Source organism: Anthonomus grandis, chromosome 24 (genome assembly GCF_022605725.1).
Source record: "Anthonomus grandis grandis chromosome 24, icAntGran1.3, whole genome shotgun sequence".
NCBI classification, from domain to species: domain Eukaryota; kingdom Metazoa; phylum Arthropoda; class Insecta; order Coleoptera; family Curculionidae; genus Anthonomus; species Anthonomus grandis.
This window is the reverse complement of record NC_065569.1, coordinates 801,307-820,995: the sequence shown is the minus strand read 5'-3', so window position 1 is coordinate 820,995 and position 19,689 is coordinate 801,307. Positions and strand designations below refer to the sequence as shown.

General features: G+C 32.8%; 1 long non-coding RNA gene across 1 annotated transcript; it reads right to left on the bottom strand.

Annotated features, from left to right (window-relative positions):
- Positions 1 to 2,410: 2,410 nt before the first annotated feature.
- LOC126749303 (uncharacterized) lies at positions 2,411 to 13,439 on the bottom strand. Its single transcript, XR_007664999.1, has 2 exons — positions 13,198 to 13,439; positions 2,411 to 2,634 (listed from the first exon to the last, which is right to left on the bottom strand). It is a non-coding gene; the product is annotated as an uncharacterized LOC126749303 (long non-coding RNA).
- Positions 13,440 to 19,689: the final 6,250 nt, after the last annotated feature.

The following is a 19,689-nucleotide window of genomic DNA, read 5'->3' as shown; positions in this document are numbered from 1 at the left end:
TGTGGTCGTATTTCATTTTTTATTAAAATTATGCCGCATAATTTTTGAAATGAGAAACTAATGGACATGTTACTAGCATATGGGGAATCAAGACAAAACAGTGTGGCTGCAGCTAATCTTCATGCACAAAGGTTTCCTCATAGGTATCATCCGTCGCGTGAAGCTTTTTTGCGTGTGGTTCAGCGGGGTAGAGAAACTGGAAATTTGCGGCCGAGGCCAGGGCAACATGGTGGAGCCATTAGACCTACGCGCATTTTAAATCCGGAGAACTCGATTTTAGATATCATCGAAGAGCATCCTGACATAAGCACTAGAACAATTGCAACGCAATTTGGATTATCATCAGTCACAGTTTGGCGAATTTTAAGGCATGAATTACTGTATCCATTTCACGTCCAAAGGGTACAAGCTTTACTTCCAAGGGATCATGCGCCTCAATTAAACTTTTGCGAGTGGTTGTTACATCAGCAGCAGTTAAACCCAAACTTTACCATGAACATTTTAGCAACGGATGAAGCAATTTTCACACGCAATGGTATTCACAATTTTCGCAACACGCATTTTTGGGCAGTTGAAAATCCGCATGCCATTCGGCGAACAAACTTTCAACAACGATTTTCAGTAAATGTGTGGGCTGGAATTGTAAACGGAATACTTATTGGCCCTTTCATTTTGGATAATCGTCTAACTGGTGCTCTTTATTTACAATTCTTGCGACAAAATTTGCCGGTACTCCTTGAAGAAGTCCCTCTTAACATTAATCAGAATTTGTGGTTTCTTCACGTGCTCCACCACATTTTGCGCGACCAGTGCGACGGCATTTGGATCGAATGTGCCCCGAACGATGGATAGGCCGAGGTGGTCCAATTGGATGGCCTCCTCGATCACCCGACCTCAATTCGCTTGACTTTTATTTTTGGGGCCACCTAAAATCTCTGGTGTATGTAACCGAAGTTGACAATGAACAAGAATTAAAAAATCGGATATTTGCTGCCGCCGAGGAAATTTGACTACAACCTGGATTAGCTGCTGTCTGCAACTCTTGGATTAGGCGTGCTCAATTATGTATTGAAAGTCATTGAAATAACTTTGAACAGTTACTATAATAGTTAAATAAACATTTATTTTGGAGAATTGACGTTTTTTTTTTAAATTTTAATTAATAAATCTTTTATCTCCGTAACTAAAAATATTTTACTACTTTTTTTTCACTATTAGTCATTATTTGCCGTCAGCAATAATTTACCAAGTTTATGCGTATAGGTTAAGAAACACCCTGTATAGATGTTATGGAGGATGAATCAAGCAGTTCACAACAATCAAAGGAAGCCCCTGGTCAAAATGACATATTCAACCGATTCAACATCTTTAAGAGGGTGATTATGGCTTAAGGGTTCAATTTTGCGAATAGATCCAACAAAATTGAGGCCTACATAAATACATTTTATTTAGCGATGAAGCTCATTTTACCCGCAATGGAGTTAATAACCGACACAATAAACATCGGTGGTCAGATGAAAATCCTCATGCCACGTTTGAACGAAACTTTCAACATTGGTTCAGTGTTAACGTCTGGTGTGAAATGCTGAACGACCAGTTGTTTGGTCCCTTTGTATTAGATGAGCGTCTAATACTGGAGAAAGATATTTACGCTTTTTGGAAGACCATTTAATACACATGTCGGATGACGTTGCGCCAATTGTTCGACACCGAATGTATTTTCAACACGAGCCTCGCCTCATTTTAGTCGCCGAGTTCGTAATTTCTTAGATAATCGTTTTCCTGATCGTTGGATTGGCAAAGAAGGACCTCAAGTTTGGCCACCGAGGTCACCAGACTTTAATCCAATGGATTATTGCCTCGAGGGTGGATGAAAGCACTAGTGTATGAAACACCAGTAGAAACCGTAGAAGGACTCCACAAGGAAATTTGAAATGCTTCAAATATTATTAAAAACAATCTTCAATCAATTAAACGTACAACACGAGCGCTTAACAAACGTGCTGCAGCTTGCCTTGAACTTGGTGAGGGTGTTTTCGAAAACATTTTAAATTAGTGGAATTTTGTTTTTTACTAGTATTTGTTTGTGTTGCTTTTAAAACAAAAAATCTTACAAAAAAACTAGTTCAGAATCGGATTAAAACGTATGGGTTGATTTATCTTATTTTGACCTTTGAACATGTTCCCAAAATTTTTCCGTTTCCTCCCGAAACACCCTGATAAATAGTGTTGACTTTACCATAGTAAATCTTAATTGTTTTTTGAGCAGTTTTGAAATAATGATCGGAAACCATTGATCACATCATGCACCGTAACGATATTTAAATTTACATAAAATTTCTTTTCTTTTAAAAGAAATTATTAAAAAAAATTTTTAAAATATTGCTCTAGTGTCTCAAAACGACCCTACTATTTGAATGAACTTATATTAGGTAGCGTATATAGTTTACAAAATTTGTTTGTACTACAACAGGTTTTTAAAGTTGCAAAATCAATGTCTGAGGGTTTTTCTGCAGTTTCTGCTGTGCCACAGGGTAGTAATTTGAGGTTGTTGCTCTTTTTAATTCTTCTTGATAGCCATCCAAGGGTGGTAATACACTGGGAAAGTCTCCTTTTTGTTGATGACTTTAAGATCTAGAAGTTGCAAGAAGATACTTTGTAGAAAATTGTTTGAGCAAAATCGATATCAAATTTCCTTATTTCATAAATAATAAATTATTAATTAACAAAACAGAGATAAAGGATCTTCAAATTGTTTTTCAAAGTAATATAAAATTCAATAGTCATTTTGAGAATACTAATAATAAAGTGTATGGTGCACTTGGTATTGTTATAAGGAATTCAAGGAACTTCACATATATTAATGCTACAATAACTGTATATAATGCACTACTAAAATGTGATACAATAGAAAAAATTCAGAAAAAAATATTAAGTTATCTTTATGTTAACATAGGTAATGTTTACCTGTGCATAGTTTCGTATAAAACCATGCTAAAGGACTTTAATATTCAAACTTTAGAAATAAGACAAGAAACTAAATTTTTCAGAGTCGAAGAGAGGCCTACCAGATGATATGCTGTAACTGCACTAAAAAAATCAACAAAACTGATAATTTAAATATTTAGAAATATGTTTCCTTACATTCACTTAAAAATAAAAAAATAATTGTAGCTTGAGCTTTGCTAGCTTGCTACATCTATAAATGCTTATTCTGATCTATATGTTGGATAAAAATATGTTTAAGTAAATTATGTACTGTTGTGACGAATTCATGATGAGTTATCTATGTTATTGAGTATTACATTAGTAATACAATAAAAATCAATTTAGAAAATACTATGTCATGTGCTCAAATATTGAAAAGAAGATATACAGGGTGTTCCGTTGATCATGTTACAAACTTCTAGGGCAGATAGAAAACGTCAAAAGAAAAACAAAAGTTCATATAAACATGGGTCCGGAAAAGCTTCCTCAGGGAGCTAGAGCTCTTTGAAAATAACCTTTAAAAACTAGTTTTTTTTAATAGCTTCGGAACTACTTTAGCTACCGCAACCAATTTTGGGAGGTAAATTATTGTTAGTACGTTTATTCTTTTGAACCTACTAAATGAAAAAAAAATTACCAGGGGCTTTAGAATCAGGGGGGTATTCGGTAAATTTAGGCCAATTTTTTTAAAACTTTAATTTCTGCCCATTTGGGCATTAGATTATAATGTTCCTATGCTTTTTACATAAAAAAGGTGCTCTTAGTAAAAGTCGGTAAATGGTAAATATCACCGTTTTTGTGAAAATTGACGAAAAGCAAGTTATGAGATAAAAAAAAAATCTGGCGTAAATAAAAAATAAATGTTTAAAAAAAGTTAAGGTAGCCACTTTATTAAATTGGTACTCAAATTAATTAATTGTCACTTTAATTACCTTGAGGCATAAAATGTTTAAATGATTTTAAGTGTAATAAAAAACCAACAAATTAACAATTTTAGAAACGTAAACAAATTTTATTAAAGATTGGTATTACAAAAATAAACTAAAAATATTAATTGCTCAAAATGCCGGCCACCACGATCGATACATTTATTGAATCTACGCACCATATTAAGGTTGACGTGGTTAAAAATATCAGGCGTGGTTTAGATTACTTCAGCAGCTGCGGAAATTCTGGCCACCAGGTCTTCTTCTGACTCGACTGGAGTTTCATATACGAGACTTTTCATATGCCCCCAAAGAAAAAAATCTAAGGGTGTCAAATCTGGTGAGCGCGCTGGCCAGGTGAAAGGGCCTCCGCGGCCAATCCAGCGCCTTCCAAACTTTTCATTTATAAACTCGCGGACAATAAGTGAAAAATGAGCTGGCGCTCCATCGTGTTGTAACCATAAGTTCTGTCGTATATTTAGGGGCAGATCATCTAAAAGTTCTCGCAGTACATTTCTTAAAAAATTTAAATAAATATTTCCCGTGCCAGCCCACATATTGACCGAAAACTTATGTTGATAGCTCCTAAAATGAATACCATAAGGGTTTTCCTCACTCCACACATGATTATTCTTAGAATTAAAAATGCCTTCTTTTGTAAATAAAGCCTCGTCAGTAAAAAGGACATATTTTGGAAATTGAGGTTCTTCTGTACACCGGTCAAGAAACCACTGGCAAAAATTTACGCGGGGCATAAAATCATTGGGTCCTAATGATTGCACCTTTTGCAGGTGGTAGGGCCGAAGAAGCTGTTCATTAACAACGTTCCATACCCTAACATGATTTACATGCATCGCATCAGCTACTGCTCGAGTACTTACTGATGGGTTATCTTCAAATCGCTGAAGCACTTCTGCCTCAAAATCCGGGATTCGGATGTTCCTTTGCGCGCCATTATCTTGGCGTTTTATTTTAACCGAGTCAGTCTCCCTAAGCCGTTGATTGACCCTTTCAAAAAGTGTGTAAACTGGGATTCGCCTTTCGGCAAACCGCTCTTCATATAGTCAAGAAGCAGCTCTACCATTACATCGAACTTCCCCATAAATTAAAAGCATATCGGCGTATTCAGCAAAAGTGTAATCTTCCATTACTTAACCGTAATAAAAAGGGAATTAATATCATGTGAAAAATACTGACAGTGACAAATTTAAAAAATTCTGACAGTGGCAATGAATTAGCATTATTATTATTATTAAAATAATTAATTCAGGTGCTGTATCTTAGTTTGGTTTTAGTCAATTTCCACAAAAACGGTGATATTTAACGACTTTTACTAAGAGCACCTTTTTTATGTAAAAAGCATAGGAACATCATAATCTAATGCCCAAACAGGCAGAAATTAAAGTCTTAAAGAAATAGGCCTACATTTACCAAATACCCCCCTGATTCTGAAGCCCCTGGTAAATTTTTTTTTTATTTAGTAGGCTCAAAAGAATAAACGTACTATAACAATAATTTACCTCCCAAAATTGGTTGCGATAGCTAAAGTAGTTCCGGAGCTATTAAAAAAAACTAGTTTTTAAAGGTTATTTTCAAAGAGCCTTAGCTCCCTGAGGAAGCTTTTCCGGGCCCATGTTTATATGAAATTTTGTTTTTCTTTTGACGTTTTCTATCTGCCCTAGAAGTTTGTAACATGATCAACGGAACACCCTGTATGATCTTAAATTGTTAACGAAACCTTTCAGTCAGAAAAGTTCAATAAGTCTTAAATACAATAATTTACTTGAGGTATAATAGATTTTTTTTATATACACAGAAGCTGAGGATTGATCTATTGATCTCTGAGCTCGTTTCTTCTTTTCAATATACTACCTCATTTTATTATAGACATTAAACTTGAAAACGATGAGAAAACCCTAATTTTAAAAATTTTAAATTAAAAATTCCCTAGCATGATTGATACATGCTTTTTTTATGAAATTTTATTAATAATTTTACAAACATTCTAAACATTAAAAAAAGTAATGGTGATGTCATTTGAAAAAAAAAGTTGAGGTAATTTTTAGGGGATCACGTGTTGGGGGTAGTGTTTTTAAGTAATTTTGGGTATACATTTTCTTTAAAAAAATTAAACTTAAAAATAAAAAAGTTACAGCCTGTGACGTTGATAGTGGAACACCCTGTATAAATCGAGTTTCCTATAAAGAAAATACATATTAAAATAATTATTATTGAGTCTTAATTTCTTTGAAAAGTCTTTTTTGTTCTTGAATGGCTGAAGAGCTTCTATCTTTCTTCAAGATTCATTGTATTTAGGTCCAACATAGGAAGATTCGATATTTTTCTTTTATCGTGAAAGTGAAAACTTAAATTTAATTTTGAGTGATATGTCATTCATAGTTAAGTTGGCTCAGTTTATAAGTCCTTGAGATCAATGGCTTGATTTGGATAATGCATTCATTGGTAGTTTCTACCAAATAAGAACTATGAAGTAAGGCATTGTCTTTGAAAATTGGGCATGACACTGGAGCATTCAATTGGCCTGGAATGAATATCAACCATTTTCCATCCATAATTCTATTAACTTGAATATCTTGGAGTTCTATGCAAAAGGGGCGACACGTTATAGCATTATGAGCATCTTTACATAAATACTCATAGAGTTGTAGTTCGGCAGATAATTTATCTATATAAGAATCCTTCCTATCGCTACCCACAAGGAATGGTTTTTGTAGTAAGTTTAAGAAAAATTGATTTTGGCGATACAGAATAGGTATAATTGATACTAGTGATATATATCTGATTCGACCAATGGTAATACTAATCTAAAGGTAATAATTGCACCATTTGAGTCAAATTAAATTTAATTTCAAAAATCTAAAAATTTTAAATGTTTTAGATATTAACTGGTATTGGCAAACTATCAATTGTTAATTAATTTTTTTTTTGATAAATATGAGCAGCCATTCATTTCATGGGATCTTGTGTATCCATATGCCCATGTAGATTAGTTCAAAGGGTGTAAAATTTGTACTGGAATGTATAGTATTGTTATAAGCAATAACTGCATATGGCATTAAACATACAATGTCATTTTTATCTTTTTCTTTTAAAAGTCTAATATGTTCAATTAAAGTTGAATCTAATCTTTTATTAGGGCTGTTTGATTTGGGCTGTTGTGGGGTTGTAAAATGTATTTTAATATTATGTGATTTGAATAATTCTTTAACACTTTCATTTTGGAATTCAGATCCGTTATCTAAAATAATTGTTTTAGGAATACCACAGAATGAAAATTACTATACCAGAGTTTAAACTACTGAAATTACTGTACCAAAATAGGTTAAAGCTTTTGAAAATTTATCAATTAAGACAAGGAATTTTTCATTTCAAAAGATGATAACAAAGTTACTTTTGTGTTTGACAGCTAGTCAAAAGTAGGCATTTATAGCAGGTGACTTTAATATTGAACTTTTAAAACCTAATAGAAATAAAGAAGAACTCTTATCAATCATGAACTCATTTAATTTCTAACTAACAATTACAGAAAAAACTAGGTTAAATAGTTGTATCGATAATATATTTACCAATAGTGATATTGCCTGTGTGCTAGGCATGACTGCAAACTCATATTTCAAATCATAAAGGGCAAAAAATAATCTTCGAAACTAATAACCAGTATATACATATACCAAAAACAATATGAAATATTTTTTCCTCAAACAAACCTTTTTTTATTCAACAACTAAAAGAAGAGAACTGGGCTGACGTTTTTGGTCAGAATGGTTGTGATGTAAATAGCTAATGAGGTGCTTTTACAAATATATTTGAACCAATTTTTAATCAAAGTTTTCCAAAGAAACTAATATGTAAGAAAAATAAAAAAGATCTCTATAAATATAATAAGGAAGTTAGCGAAGTAAAGGATCAATTAGATGTTTATTTGATGATTTTTCCAATGTATGCAGATAGATACAAAATTGTAAAAATAGAGTGAGATGACCTGTTGATAAAATGCACAAAAATATAGCAGCTAACCATAGAAGCTTCTTGTTAAGGCCTATAAAGCCCAAACGAACTTTTAAGTATTCCTAAAAAAGTAAAAAATAAATTGAGCTACCGAAAAGATATATCAGCGAGTGTCCGATATGTCCAACAGCATCAAAATATGCATTTCCAACAACATCTGAAGTTTTCTGCCACATGTTGCACATTTCATTAAAGCATGGCCTGCATCCTAATGCATTTGACAACTATACAGTGTGTCTCAAAATAAGCGAATTTATACGTAAAAATGACAAAAAAATTGTAGTTGAAATTTGACAGTTTGGCTGGCATCCAGCCCTACTTGAATAAAAAATAAAATTTAGAATATTTTAATTTTTTTTTAAATCAAGCATGTCTTAATGCGAGCTTGTTTTAAATTTTATGAGTAGGTAAAGTAGTATTCCTAGGCAAGATATAAAAAAGTTTATAAGAAAAAGTTGTTTAGAACGCAAAATTATGCCCGGCGAATACGGAATTTTACAACCGTAGGCCTACTTTGAGTTTTACGTTTTGTGTACCAATTAATTTTTTTATTCATATTTAATTATTACAGAAAAACTAACTAATTTATTTATCTAATAGTTAAATCACTGATCTAAGAGTTACAAACCATCCCCAAAAATATGTTTGTAATAAAATGTATATAGTACATCTAATTTAACAAGAAAATTTATTTTATTTACTTATTTTAAATTTATTCAATGCAGCTATCTCAAAACATTTTTCAATCGAATTATCAAAATATTTTCCAATACCTTTCCTAAACTTATTTAAATGAATTTCTAACTTGTTCAATGGAAATTGAATTACAAGCATCTCTAATTCTTTGTTTTAGTAATTCCTTGTCATTTGCTAATGGATCGGAATAAACAATTTGCTTGCAAAAACCCCGTAAATAGGAATCAGAAATAGTTAAATCAGGTGACCTTGGCGGCCACCCAATTGGGCCGCGTCTTCCAATCTATTAATTCGGAAAAGTTCTATTCAACCATTCTGCTACTCGAATAGTGGAGCGAGCTGGACAACCGTCGTGTTGAAAATAAAGATTTATTCTTTGATCAACTGGTAAAGGTTCTAAGTATTCTTCAAAAAATCTTTCGAAAATTTGAAGATATTTTTCTTGATTCAGAGATCCTTTAATAAACTATGGTCCAATAATACCTAAATGGTAAGATATGGCGCACCATATGTTGACTTTTTTAAAATATTGCTTCTTGCCATGGATTCCCCCAAGTTTGGCGTTTAGTTGGACCAAAAGCGACAATTTTGAAATGAAATTACACCATTTGTCGTGAAAGTAGATTCGTCCGAGAATATTGTTGCCTAACCAAGCAGAAAATAATAAACGATGCGCTTCATCCCTCTCTTCTAAAGTATGCAAGTACCTTGGTTTGAATACTTTAATATTGTTGGCATGATTGTAATTCAAATTTGCTCATGTTCAGCACCGCCGACCTAGGTTTCAATGACATCCGAGGGTTCTCAGCAATTGACTCCAAAGCAAAGATTATAGCAGCATCGTATCTCTTTTTCTGCTTTTTTTTCATCTCAACACTACCCGTGGCCTCAAAAAGTTAGATTAGTCGTCTCCCAGAAGATATTGTTACCTACTTCGACTTATTAACGGATATTTTTACGAAAAAAAGGATTCAAAACGTAGTTTAACGACATATATTTTCACTACCATACGATTGCACAATGAAAATTTTCTGCTCCAAATTTCACATTTTTCTGTTAATTCCGATATTATTAATAACTTTATACATTTTTAAATTACTTACTTAAAATAATGATATAAGTTTTTGACAGTGACAATGTTTTATTGTAGCTGCTACATTTAATTGAGAATGTTTACATTTTAAAAAGTTCGACAAAAACTCATAAACGCAGCAAAAAAGAACCCAATATAATATGCGCCATGCATTCCACGAGCCGAAAAAATTCCTACCGATCGTAAAAAAATTATTTCAAGAACAATAATTTTTAAAATAACTTTCACTATTTTAAATATTAATATTTATTTGGTTTTTGTTTAAACTTGAGAAAATTCAGAATAAATAAAGAATTTAAACGTAAAAATCAAAGTAAGCCTATGGTTAAGAAATTCGGTATTCAGACTTAATTTTGCATTCTAAACAGCTTTTTTTTATAAACTTTTTTTATATCTTGTCTAGATATGCTACTTTACCTTGCTTGATTAAAAAAAAAAAAATATGCAAAATTTTATTTTTAAATTAAGCAGGGCTGGATGCCAAAGAGTAAAATTTCAACCCTAAATTTTTTGTCATTTTTACGTACAAATTACTGAACTGAACAAATTACTGACTGAAAGTTTCTTGAATTCCGCGATGAATAGTTTTTCCCTTATGAGAAAATTGAATTATTCGATTTCTTTCTTCAGGTTTAACATTATTTATTACTTGGTAAAATTGCCACTTAAAACTTGTTGGAAAACTGGACATAAATCTTGTGAGAAAAAGCATATGTTTTTTTTTTTCTAAAAAGAAGATCCTAATGTTATTATAGGAAATACTCTTTCAAAAATATATTGAAAATTATCAGTAAATTGATGAGTATTAATAAATATTAACATTCCTTTTTTAAATATTTTTTCACTATAGTTATTTATTTTTCATGTCCAACAGAGCACAACATATAACCAAAATCCTTGAAGAAATAGTACCCATGCTTTCTGCTTTGTATAGGAGTAGCAACTATTTAACTAGGGGAAGTAAATTTAAGATTTATAATGCTTTTTTTCTAACACATTTTCAATACCTTTTGCCAATTTGGGGTTTGTGTGGGGAAACTAACTTTCATAAGGCACAAATATTATAAAATAGAGTTGCTAATGTATTATTTAACTATGATTGGTTCACCAGTATTAACACGATTTATCTAGAACTGAATTTACATAAGTTGAAGACATTTTAGAAATTGTAACAACAACATAAAATGATGAACAAACAATGTAAAATAATTTATGAAATTGTTCATGGTCAGCAAAAATGTAACATAAATATTTTATTTCATTGTGATGTGCATAATTATCAAACAAGATCCTTATGAAAATAATATATATAAAGTGAGCACTAGGACTAATATAGGTTTAAGTAATCCAATTATCAATGCAATTAAAATTTTTAACAACATATAATACATTTGTTAAAACATTAAAGACCTTTAAATTTGTTAGATGACTGGAGCATTTATAGGGTTTATTATTTATTATATTACTTAGAAACAATTTCTTATTTAAATTTGTTTAAATTTATCATTTTATTTTTGTTATTCTCGAGACCAGTGCTTAAAGGCACTATTGAGAGGTTTAAATTATATTTAACACAAAATTGTAACTTGTAAGTTTGTTTAAATAAATGATTTTCAAAAAAAAAATTAAACAGAAATGAAGGAGTCAAAACAAAGGACCAGTATTCCAGAATATGTCAAACCAAAGATAAATATTAGACATCTTACAAGTAGATATTGAACACAGCCCTATATGTGACTGATATAATCTGATTATTATGACTGGACTGAAAAGTGTGATTTTAAAATCAACAACCCTAAGATAAGAAATCTCAGATTTAATATGGTCTTTTTGCATTTTAATTGTATAATTTTATAACTCTTGGTTATTCAAAGTAAATATATTCTCCATGCACCCTTCAAAAAAAAGAATTCACATCTGAAGACTCTGAAGACCAATCCTTTATTGCTATTTTAATGATAATCAAAAATATTGGGAAGTTATTCTTAATTATATTAATTAATAAATTGTTCATTGGCAAGTATTTTGCAAAACAACCTATTGCTCTCTGAACCCTAAAAAATTAAAGGGGTCCGGTAAAGTTAAAGGGATGTCTAAAAACCAATTTTTTTTTTTAAATTTTTACATAGAATGTTGAGTGTGGTCAAAATATTGATAAAAAAGTGAGGATGATTGGAAAAAATACAAAATTTTGAAAATTATGAAGGTTTTTCTATATACGTTAAATATGTAATTATTGCCAACTTGCACAAGGTTTTTTAGCTCTTGATTTTGCTATAGTTAAAAAATATACATATTGGGGCAATTTTGGAACTTTTTGGGGGTTATTATTGTAAATTTATATAATTTTTTATCGCTTTGGACCCCTTTTAATTACATATTTTGTAATTTACACACAAGAAAAATAAAACAACAACCTTCTTGACAAAAATGGCAGTGGCTTCACTACGTCCCCAGTAATATTTTTTGGTTTTGCTGGGAACACTTTTTAGTTGGATGGGTTGGCTGTAGCTAAAATGGGAATTATGGCACAAACACATGTGTTTGTGCCTTCAAGAAAAGTTCAAGAAACTTTCAGTCAGTAATTTGTTCAGTTCAGTAATTTGTACGTAAAAATTACAAAAAATTTAGGGTTGAAATTTCACTGTTTGGCATCCAGCCCTGCTTAATTTAAAAATAAAATTTTGCATATTTTTTTTTTTTTTAAATCTATAAAATTTTAAACCTTAAGTAACAAAGTTGCAGAATTTTGTTACTTAAGGTTTTAAATTTAAATTAATAGCATATATAATGGTCAACGTGATGCCTAGTCGCAAATAGAGTGTAGTTAAGCCGGATGTAATTGTGAATCATACATAAGTAGAAAATCCTTTATAATTTTTAAAATTTTGCATTTTTTTACTTCATCCTCACTTTTTTATCAATAAAATGTTCAAAGTCAACATTCTATGTAAAAATTTTTAAAAAAAAATCATTTTTTAGAAGTCCCTTTAACTTTAACAGACCCAATTAGAGGATATAGTCCATCTAATTGCTGCTTCCTTTGATTTTTTATGTGCTAGCTTTTTGGTAATTATTAAAATTGCGGAGCTCTGAACTAAATAAGTTGGCCAAGACAGATATACAGTATCTTCTAGCAAATTAAAAATTAGTTTTTGTTACAGGGTTAATACTTGGTATCTGTTTGCTAATACTATTACGGGCCTACATTTACTAATTTCATTATTATACTGTTCCATAAGTTTTATAATGATAGAAGTTGTTTATTTGATATAAAAAATATTATGACTTAGAATAGGGCAAGAAAAAAGCAAATACGTATACTCTCAAAAGTGTTATAAACTATATAATTAAATTTCTAATTAAGAGAAAAACAGGGATATACATTTCTTAGATGGGTGATTGCTCCCTTACCAGATTTATTCAGCAAGTGTCAAACATTAAATGAGAAATATTTTGACTTACGCTATTTTAAATCAAATACATGGGTCCTTCTTGCATGGATCCCTTTGGCCATTGCTGCCTCCTTATTCAGGAAAAGACTTAAAATTCTATCATTTTATCTACCAGCCCTATGCATGCCACTTTCTATATTGCCGTCTTCCATGGGTGCGTACACGATTCTGACCATTGCCTACAACGTAACAGAAAAAAATAGAAATAATGGTTAGTATTCAAGACACAGAAGACAAAATATATGGCTTGCCGCCTTCTCACATATTAACATTTAACACTGTTGTTACTGACAGCTGCCAATGTTGTCTGTCAATACCAAGTGTCAAACGAAAAGAAAACAAACTAATGCTTCATCCAGATGTTACAGATATCGACGCTACCGGTCGATATTCATTTGGGATTCATTCTTCATTCCCTCGAAGTATCGTACACTTTTGTATATATATGTTACCGCTAATATGCATAATAGCTAGACATATTGGGAATTATGCGTAAATACTAAAACCGTTGGTAGTTATGCAAAATAACGGCGCGTATCAGAAATTATCGATAATTACTAAAATCACGTAGATTCAATTAGAAATTAAATATTTTATAATTATTAAAAGATTTCTTAAAAAGTTTTTTTTATTGTACGTTTATGGCCACGGTTGCTCCTGATTTGATGTTATGACATAGTATATGAGTAAACTATATATTATATGAGTGAACTTGAGAAAAGATCGGATTAAATCGCATTTTTCCCATGGTGCGGGACAAACAGCACAAGTTTTTACTATCGCAATGGTCCACAAAAACACTCAAATACGTCTTTTTTCAGCCAAACACTAAAGAAAAAATAGAACTTCTCAAATGCCGTGTTACCATTTCAAATTTTTTTTGAAGCGGTTTTAGGAATAAAATGTTAATAATTTTTTTTGCTTTGAAGACCTTATTTTTGAGCTTAGAATAACATATATCTATTTCTACTTTTTATTTTTAATCCAAAATCTAACATCAATAAGCTAAATTAATATTATTAATTTTTCAATTTATCTCTTTCTTTGAAGAATTTTTTGTTTCGTTTATTACAGGTCGCAGGGCCAGACTCAAAGACAGCAGAGATTGATTTGAAACAGGATTGCTTTACGCATCGACAATTCTATGTAGCCTGTTCTAGAACAAGTTCACCAAAATAATCATCAATTCTGGCACAAGAAGGCAAAACAAAAAAAGTTGTTTACAAAGAAGTTCTTCAGTAGAACTTTTCTTTTATTTTCAAATTTCACGCGAGCAACGCCGCGGGCATTTAGCTAGTTCATAAAACGTTTGTTGACATTTAGTAGAATTATTTATTTTTATTATTTTTTGGTTTTGCTTTAGGTCTCTTTGGGATGCAATTCTAACTTCAAGTATGTCGAAAGGTTCTGTCATGTCGCACAGATCTGGGTATCTGTGTCTATAGGTATCTTGTATGGACTTCTCTATTTTCGGGTCTTCTGGCACCGTGATTACCACTTTGAGTTTACTGTTCTCTGTTGCAAGAGGGCTACCTACTTTTATAGCTGTGTATACTGTGTCGGCCCATTTTAAGTCCTGCTATTTTCTCAAAATTATCAACTTTACGTAGTAATAATAACTAACGTAGTAATAATGTCTTTTTTCGGGACAGTATTATTTTCCCCTAATTTCATAATTAGTTTAAGTGTAGTGGCAACAGCGCTCATGTGTCAATCTATTTATAATTACGCGCTGTTATTTCCCCGCTGCCCGGACAATAAGTTAGTCGTCTATTGTCATGAGTCATCCATTCGGTAGCGATTAAGTAACGTCGCGCGGCCGCCGTGTTTTGGCCCTCTGTAATCACGCGGTTACTCATGTACATTTTAAGTTTAATGTGTGCTAAATACTCCCTATAACTGTGTGTGTGAAGAAGTGTTTATTTGTTTTCTTTATCATTTGTAACTCAAGTATGAATAAATTACGTTCTGAGTTCGAGGAATTCGTAGTTATCATTTGCCATCCGAGTATTTTAAGCGGATAAAGCAGCTAAGACGGATAGTTTTAGCTGGCCCCCACAGTCTTCTTCTCCCGTTTGTGTTTTCGCATCTGTAGATTTCTTAGCTACTAAATTATTTAATATTTTTTCATATTTTGCGATCTTAGCGTTTTGTTCCTTTTTTGTCTGATGTCTTTCGTATTTGTCACTTTTATATTCTGCAACCGTTTATGGAACTGTTGAGCCTATTTGCTTTGCTAAAGTTTTAATATTTTTGTGTACATTTTGCGTTTGGTCACAAAACTTCATTAGTTCGTCAACCCTAGTTTTCAGTACTTCAAGGTTTCTCGATATAATCCAAAATATATTCTGTGCTTCTGGAGTAGCTTTTCGTTTCCTTTTTTTATTTTTGTTGCATACTGCGTCTTCCTCTTCACTTGTCTGGTGTTCCTTTACCTCCTACGGTATGATCCCCTTTGCAAATAGGGGTGTTCTGAATATATTGTTTCTCGCTGGGAAGAATCCATCTCTAATAATCCCTTTCTCTTTCTTTTCTAAGTCGCATAGGACTGCTCCCAGGCCTGGTTCCCTGCCAATGGAAATGGGCAGTTTTTTGGCTGAAGGTCGGGCGGGGCCTGCTCGCTCACCTGCGTCACCGACCGGAACTGGGAATCCATGCCCCTGCTCCGTAAACTTTTCTCCTGTAGTTTTACCCTCCTATTATTTATTTATAGTTCTTGTCCAAAGCCGAGTCATTATCATGTTATCAATTTATTTTATTTTCATTTTTTTATGTTTTATTTTTTTTATTTTTTTTTTTGAGGTGTAGAAGGATCCCTAGCCCTCGAAAACCTAATAGCGCCGGGATTGGAAATATCAAGGGTTGACCAAGAGCGGTCGAAATAGAAAGACGAAAAAAGTCTCGCCATAAGTTTAGAGGAAAGAACGCGGGTGAAGGAAAGAAAGTGAGTATGAAGGTAAGTACCTGAGCCGCCCTTTGCATACAGTGATCCAATCTCGCCGTAGAAGCATTCGAGATTGGATAACTGGGAAACAGCTCGTTTATTACTTCCGACACTCTATCATCTGTCAATTTTATTGGTTCTGTATCGCCTTTTATGTTTTTCCTGACAATGTGATAGGCTTGTCCCCACAGGTCGTTCTCCAGTTCATTGCAGAGTTCTTTACACATTTTTGTTTTTTCCTTTCTAATTTCGTCCTTGAGCGCTTTTCTTGCGTTTATGTGTTCTTCATGGGCAGCACTTTGCTGTTCGACTGTTGCCAAGTCAAATTTTGTTTGTTTGAGACCTTTGTTTTGCCCTGCGAATTCTTTGGCAGCTTTTTCTTAGTGTCTCTATTTTTTCACTCCACCAGTATGGGATTCTTTGTCTGTTTGGTCCATAATATTTATCTGTAGAATCGTTGAGAATATTTCTGACCATATTTGTCAGATTGTAGTGATTTTCTGGTTTTTCTTCCTCGGTTAATTCATTCATCTTCTCACGTAGCCTTTCTCTGTTGATTATGGTTTTATTTTTGAATGTCATGCTTGATATGTTTTTCACGAGAATTTCAAAAGCTATATGTAGATGTAGTGATCCAAAACCCTCCACTCTCTAATTTTTTTAGCTATTCCTTGCGTAGATAGGAATAGCTAAAAAAATTAGCTATTCCTGAATGAGGGGGGTTCCGTCATTATGAACTGCTAGTCCAAGTCTTGCCACGGCCTCCAAGATATATTGTCCTTTTTTATCTGTTTCCGGCGAACCCCATTCTTCTGCTTTCGTATTGAAATCACCAGCTATTACTGCCTCTCCTCCTGTAGTCTCTACCATATCTAGCAGTGTATCAATGTAAGTTTTATACTGTTGCAGCAAAATATTTGGAGATGCCTAAAATCCATAGATATTCTAGCTGAAGTCCCAGCACTCCATTTTCTTTTATAACCCTCTTAACATTATTGTTTTTGTTTAAGAGTTTAAGGGCCACCCAGCTTGCCCTGTCTGTAATCCAGGGTCGTTTTTTTGTTAATTTTATATTTTGCTCACTCACTACTAAAATATCTGTAGATTCTTCTGCTGCAACTTTCGCTGCCATATCGTGGGCACCAGCGGAGCGGTCGGCGTTTAGTAAATAAATAAAATATGTAAATCGATTAAGAACTAGTACTAGAAGGAATATATCACAGTCTTTTTACAGTCGAAGTTCATATCACAGTTTTATCATAGATATTAGGTTTCCCTTTATCACAGCATTGGCGGCTTGCTAATAAGGGCGCAAGGGCGCGCGCCTCCCCAGTAATTTCATTAAAAATTACTTATTTTAAATTTAAAACTCGTGTGCAGTAATTATTAATTATATTTTTATCAACCCGCGTTTAAACGTTTAACACAAGCGCCTGTACTATAGGAGATAATGCGCTATTCAAATCAACAACCAAAGTGCAACAACCAGTGCTCCTGGCATCCTACGTATACCGCTCTCTGTCTCGCACAAGGTACAGCTCATCTATCTTCCTCTATTTGGAGTGGGGCGCGCTCACATCCGCGTCCATAATTTGACCGAAAAGCTACTCTCGACGACCCATCTTCTCGGCTTTTATCACGCTCGTTACCGATAGCGAGGCGCGCAAAAATTTAGCGCCCTAGTTTTATGGTGGATTCGGCTTTTGTTTTAATGTTTTGTAAATCGGACCGCAGGCGGCAGGAAGACTTTTTTGTTGTTTATTCGGCAAAATTTTGTTTTTAATCGGTTCCGTGATCGGTGGTTTGTGTGTGTCTGAGTATTTCGAGAGTGAACAATACAATAATTATTATTGAAATTTAATAATGAATCGTGTAAGCTTTTTAATTAACTGTAATTTTTCAAATCTTTCACTGGAAGAAAAAGTAAACATTAAGACTTTAGGCAGACCTTTGCCGGATTTAAATATTACTCTCTAAGATCTGTCGATATTTGAATCAAGCATTGCCAAAATAAGAAACGACACCGATAATATTAAGGCTAATGTAGAATTAAACTTTGAAAGTGTCAAAAGAAGAAGAACTGACGATAACTTGAGAAGTATTATTGCAAAAGAGGTATGTGATACAGTTGTTACCCAAGCGAAGGACAGATTTTCCTATCGAGGTAATATTCAAGCAGCTAACTTGTTCGATAAAGAAGCGTATCCAAAATATAACAAAACCTTTCCAGTGGATATTTTAGATGTTTTTGATAATTTAGATAACTTTTTATCCAATGTTATGTAAAATTAGATTAAGAACTGAACTAGAAGTCATTTACTCAAGACCAGATTTCTCACAAAATATTGGAGCTATGAACTTGCTTTCATTTATTTTAGAAAATAATCTTGGCGAAACATTTGCCGAAACAATAAAATTATTAAATATCATTGTGACTGCAGAGGCCGAGCGCAATTTTTCCACCCTTAAGCGAATAAAAACCTTCCTGCGAAGTACTATGCTTAATGAAAGACTTAATGCTTTAGCCATGATGTCCATCGATAGAAATTTAGTGATGGAAATAAACAATTTTGATGAACAAGTAATGGAAAGATTTATAAATATGAAAGACCGTCGAGCAGATTTTACTTTTAAGAAGTAGCTTAAGTACCTATTGAACATTTATTAATAAGTATAATTTTTCTCCACGTTTTAAAGTTACTTATTATTGTTTTTAAAACCGCAGAGAGGTGGCAAAAATATTTTCGTGCGAGGTTCCGTGATGTGTAAATGCGATTGTTTTGTAACAATGTTCTTTATTTTTGATTGCCAAATTAAGACATTAATGTGCAAACTGTTTGTGATTGTACCATGATGACTGCAAACCGTCATGTCTCAGATATTATAACATATACTAAGGTACGTCCAGTTATATTTTTTTATTTATTAGTAAGTATATATTTATTTGGATTTGCGCGCCCCTCCATAGTCAAATGTCACGAGCCGCCACTGTATCACAGTCGTATTTTCTCTCCTTCTTGGCTTACGAAATGGCTCTCTTCAAAGCAGTACATCGGCCTGTTTCCATTTTGTGTCCCTTATTGCACATGAGGCAGTTTGCCTGCTAGCAGCCAGTGTATTTCGGGCATTAGAGCGAAGTGAACTGAGTCTAAGTTCTTCTGTTGGCTTTATTTATTTTATAATAGCCTCTCTAATATCTTCTTCCGTCGTTGTTATATCCAGACCTGTGATGTATAGTATTACGTTTTGCTGGTTCTTATATCCAGCTATCCTAACTTTTATGTTTTCCATAGTTTCTTCTATTTTTTGATTAAGGAATTTCACTGCTTAATCGTTTTTATCCGTAACCAAGAGAACACTGCCACTTTTTGCCTCTAGCATTTTCTGAATTATCTTTTTACTGTGCCTCTTAATTTGGCTTTCAGTTCTTTTGCAATCTCTTCAAAGGGGTTGTTGCCCTTCTCGAGGATTATGACAGTTGTGCCTCTCTGTCATCTCCTTCTGTCGTTTTCTTTTATTTTTTCTTCTTTCTGCAGGTCTTTCTCATTGTTTGTATAG